This window comes from Silurus aristotelis (assembly GCF_946808225.1).
Source record: "Silurus aristotelis genome assembly, chromosome: 14".
In the NCBI taxonomy this organism is placed as follows: domain Eukaryota; kingdom Metazoa; phylum Chordata; class Actinopteri; order Siluriformes; family Siluridae; genus Silurus; species Silurus aristotelis.
Window position 1 is genome coordinate 29,410,173 of NC_139587.1, and position 5,000 is coordinate 29,415,172.

At 45.1% G+C, this 5,000-nt stretch overlaps 1 protein-coding gene across 2 annotated transcripts in view; it reads left to right on the top strand.

Moving 5' to 3' along the window:
• Positions 1-5,000, top strand: part of insc (INSC spindle orientation adaptor protein) — a 44,131-nt gene that overhangs the window by 14,527 nt on the left and 24,604 nt on the right. The window lies entirely within an intron of this gene.

The window sequence follows — 5,000 nt, forward strand, 5'->3', positions numbered from 1 at the left end:
CAGTGTACTTATACATATCTTACATTTATAAATCGGTCCCCATAAGTTTGTCCTCAATTATTGAGTCAGTGATGACTGTCATGAGGGAAAATTCACTTTAATTAAATAGTGCTTTTTACAATAAAAATTGTCTCAAAGCAGCTTTACGCAGATAAACCGGTAATAAGGTTAAATAAATGAACGTGTAAGTTATAAAAGTTATAAAAGAATATTGCCTATAAGTTCCTTATAATTGTTTATCCATGGTGATCATGCCAATGGCTACTGTTGCAAGGAAAAACTTCCTAAAATGGTCTGAGATAGAAACCTTGAGAGGAACTAGAATCAAAAGGAAACCCATTCTCATCCTCATCTAGCTGACACTGGATGTTGATTTATAACAGTTCATCATTCTGTTCCATGATGGAGATTCTAGTGTAAAACTTTTTATGGTGATAGTATTCCTAAAGGTTTTACTAGATCTTAGTGCGGTATTTGAAACTTTAGATCATGATCTTTTCCTAGATCTCTTACAAAATTACATCAGCATTCAGGGACAGGCATTACGCTGGTTTAAATCCCACCTGTCTGATCGTTACCATTTTGTAGACCTAAATGGAGAGCTATTCAGGTTCAGGTTCAGTTCTAGGACCCCTGCTTTTTACAATATACATGCTTCCCTTAGGAAATATTATTAGAAGGTATGGAATAAGCTTTCCCTGTTATGCTGGTGATACCCAGCTATATATCAAAGCCAGACGATACACTCAATTGGCTTGGATAACTGAGTGTGTTAAAGAAATAAAAGACTGGATGACTCATAACTTTCTATTATAAAATTCTAAAAAGACGGAGATTTTGCTCATCGGCCCAAAAACCAGTACACAGAAGCTCCAACATTTCAATATGCATTAGACTAATGTTCTGTAACTATTATTTATTTTTTTATATAAGCTAGGAGTTATTTTAGACTCCAACTTGTCTTTTAAAAATCATATGAACCAAGTTACAAAAACAGCTTATTCCACCGTAGAAATATTGCTAAGCTAAGAAACATGTTGTCTATATCTGATGCAGAGAAGCTCGTCCATGCATTCATGGCCCCCAGACTGGACTTTTGTAATGCATTTCTAGGTGGATGTCCTGCATCATTAATAAACAAGCTACAGAATGCAGCAGCCAGAGTTCTCACAAGGTGAGAAAATATCACCATGCCTATATAATCTCATCCCTACACTGGCTACCTGTTAAGTTTCAAATCCACTACAAACTACTGCTACTTACCTACAAAACACTAAATGGTTTATCTCCCATGTATATCTCCAGTCTTCTAATCAAATCAAATTAAATAAAATTGTATTTGTCACATACACATACATACAGAGTACTACATGCAGTGAAATGATTTTTACGACAGTCCAGCATGAGGGAATAGGATGGGAAGAAAAATAAACCAAGAAAAAAAGGAGGCAGATAAATAATAAAGATATATATGAGAAAAAAAATGTATATACAAGGGTGCTTATGAGAGTAAACAGTAAAAGAGTAAAAATTGAGGTGGTTGATGTGATTGCATTTAAAGTAACCGGTATGGTGTGGTATAAAGTGACCGTGTGCGGTATGGTGTGGTATAAAGTGACCACGTGTGGTATGGTGCACTGTGCTGTGCAAGTCCAGAGTTAAAGTGACAGTTCAAAGATTAAAGTGATTAAAGTGTCGTAGTGCGAAAAGAAAAGAAAATGTGCAGAAAAGTGTGACGATGGATAGAGTGAACCAGTTTTAGATCCTGGATGTTTCCTGGTTCAAACTCCGAATGGCCTGCAGGAAGAAGCTCCTCCTCATTCTCTCTGTTTTCACTTTCAGGGAGCGGAAGTGCTTCCCTGAACGTAACAAAGAAAACAGTCCATTATTGGGATGGCTGTGGTCCTACACAATCTTCCTGGCTCTGGTACTGCACCGCATGCTGTAGATGTCCTGCAGGTTAGGTAGCTTGGTGTGGATGGTACGTTCAGGTGACCAAACCACCCTCTGGAGGGCTCGCCTGTCCTGCATGGTGCTGTTTCCGAACCAGGAAGTGATGCTACCCGTCAGAACGCTCTCAATGGTGCAGGTGTAGAAAGTCTTTAGCCCCTGAGAGGGTAGTTTAAAGTCCCTTAAGCGTCTTAGATGGTACAGACACTGCTGGGCTTCTTCACCAGCTCCTGCTTCGTGCTGAAGTCTACTATCAACTCCTTAGTCTTGCTGACTTTCAGAAGAAGGTTGTTCTCCTGGCACCATCTCTCCAGGTTTTTAACCTCCTGTAGGTAGGCCGTCTCGTTATTTTTGGAGATCAGGCCCACCACAACAGTGTCGTCAGCAAACTTGATAATAGTGGTGGAGTTGGAAGTGGCCACACAGTCATATGTGTACAGTGAGTACAGCAGGGGGCTCAGAACACAACCCTGGGGAGCTCCAGTTCTGAGGGTGAGGGTGGATGAGGTGTGTTTTCCCATCCATACGGCTTGTGGTCTGTCAGTCAGGAAGTTAGAGATCCATTGACACAGCGGCAGTCCCAGGAAATCCAACTTAGAGGTGCGTGTGAAAGGAATTATGGTGTTAAACACTGAACTGTAGTCCACAAACAGCATCTTTGTACAATTCCCTTTTCTGTAGTCCAGGTGGCTCATTGTAGTGTGAAGGAGATGATCAATGGTGTCCTCAGTAGAACGGTTTGGGCGGTATGCAAACTGTAGTGGGTCCAGTGTGTCTGGTAGTGATGCAGTGATGAAGTCTCTGAGCAGTCTCTCAAAGCACTTCATCACTACTGAGGTTAAGGCTACAGGGCGATAGTCATTGAGGCCGGCGGGCTGGGGCTTCTTTGGGACAGGAACAATGGTGGACTGTTTGAAGCATAAGGAGACAACAGACTGTTCCAATAAGAGGTTGAATATCTCAGTGAACACCAGTGCTAGCTGGTCAGCGCAGGCTTTCAGAACTCGACCTGTGATGCCATCTGGTCCTGCTGCCTTCCTGGTGTTCACTCTCCCTCTCACTATTAAAGTCTTTCATCAGATCGCAGCGTCCCGATGCTGTCTTTGTTGAAGTGTTATTGATTTGTGTAAGTCCTATACTGCAGTGTCCGTGTCCGCTTGAGGTGGAATATAAATGGCACTGACTATGACTAAGCTGAATTCCCAAAGTAGATAGAAGGGCTGACATTTGATGGTCAGTAGTTCCAGATTTGGTGTGCAGTAGCGTGAAAGGGGAACGATGCTCGCGCTGTCGCACCAGTGGTTGTTCACCATCAGACACACTCCACCTCCTCTTCTCCGACTCCATTGTTCTGTCCATGCGGTAAACTAAGAAAAACTCCGCTGGCTGGATGGCGTGGTCTAGTACTGCTGGGTTCAGCCATGTCTCGGTGAAGCAGAGAAGGTTGCAGTCCTGAATGTCCCTCTGGAACTTGACCCTTGCCTTGAGGTAATCAAGCTTGTTTTCCAGGGATTGGACGTTGGCTAACAGGATACTAGGTAAGGGAGCACGGTGAGGGAGTGCCCTCAGCCTGTTTCTGACGCCGGCTCGTTTCCCTCGCGGATGCCGGTACGGGTTGCGTCCTTTGTTCCTCAGGATCTTGCTCGGCCAGCATGGGTCCAGGTTTAAAAACGGCGAAAGGTGAGTAGATTGTACACAAATAGATATGAGTGGCTCTGTCATATCTAATGATGTCCATCTTGTGTAGATGAAATGGTAACTAAGTAAATAAAAATAATAAATAAACAAAAAAAGCCAACACGTAGCCGGAACAGTCGTCACGCCAGCCGACCTCACCGGCGCCATCTCCTCCTGGTGAACTACATTATGCTACAATCCATCACGTTCCCTGAGATCTCAAAACTCCGAACTTCTAGTAGTTCCTAAAGGTGGTAGAGCATTCTTACATTTAGCTTTTAAACTTTGGAACCAACAAGGTTCCACCATGAGGAGACATCTACCTGGGCTCTGTAATATCTCTGCCATATCTGCTCCACCACTTCGGGGTGGAGCCTCTATTCCCCAGGCCTTGGCCCTTGAAGGCTTGGCCCTGGCGGTTGACCACTGACATGTTATTCACATGGACTAGCATGTAGGTACCTCTCAGGTCTTTGAGGAAGTGTTCGAGTGCCATGAGAACAGCCATCATCTCCAGGCAGTTTATGTGCCATGAACGATGTAGCACGTCCCACCGACCTTGGGGATGCGTCTGCTATTAGTGTTACATGACGACAAGGCGCTACCAGGACGGGGTCTTGAGACAGGTCTTGTGTTCCCTCCATATATATAAGGTTCAAATAGCTTACCTCGGCAGAACCCTCTGTCTCTAAGCCACCAACGGAGGGGCCCGCAGCACGGTCAAGTGCCTAACAGGCCAGAAGTAGCTATTGGGGCATTCAGCAGAAAAGCCCTGTGAGGGATTTCCGACAAGGTGAGCCACAGATGCTTCTCTGTGGTCAGTAAGTCTGCCATCGACCGACCCACGGCCCGCACCATGTCCTTGGTGGCCCTAAGGGTTAAGTCAGCCACGTGATGTAACTCCTTAACATCGTCAGCCTCAGAGCTGAAACCCTCGTCCAACTCTCGCAGCAGGTTGGCCTGGTATGCCTGCAACAAACTCATAGTCAGCTCCCAGCCTGGCCTACTGCTGCGCAAGCCTTACTCACTAAGGGCTAAGTGGCTTTCAATGGCCTAGTAGGCAATACCAGAGCCTTCAGCGATGCAACACCTGGGGAGAGATAGCCAGCTATCCTCGTTATATAGCCCGTCTCCTCGACCCTGGGCATCTCCCCATGGCCACATTCCTAAAACCCAACTATGTCCGTGTACAGCAAATTCAGCGGGGAGAAAGAACGGGCCAACGGGTCACTATTTCCAGGAGCTCCTCGAACAGCACAGGCTGTGAGGAGTCTGTGAGCTGGCTCAAGTTCCTGAAAGGGAACTCATTTGTTAAGCTAATTTTCACAGGCTCTCGTGGACAGCATGATAGACCAAAATACTTATTGGGGATT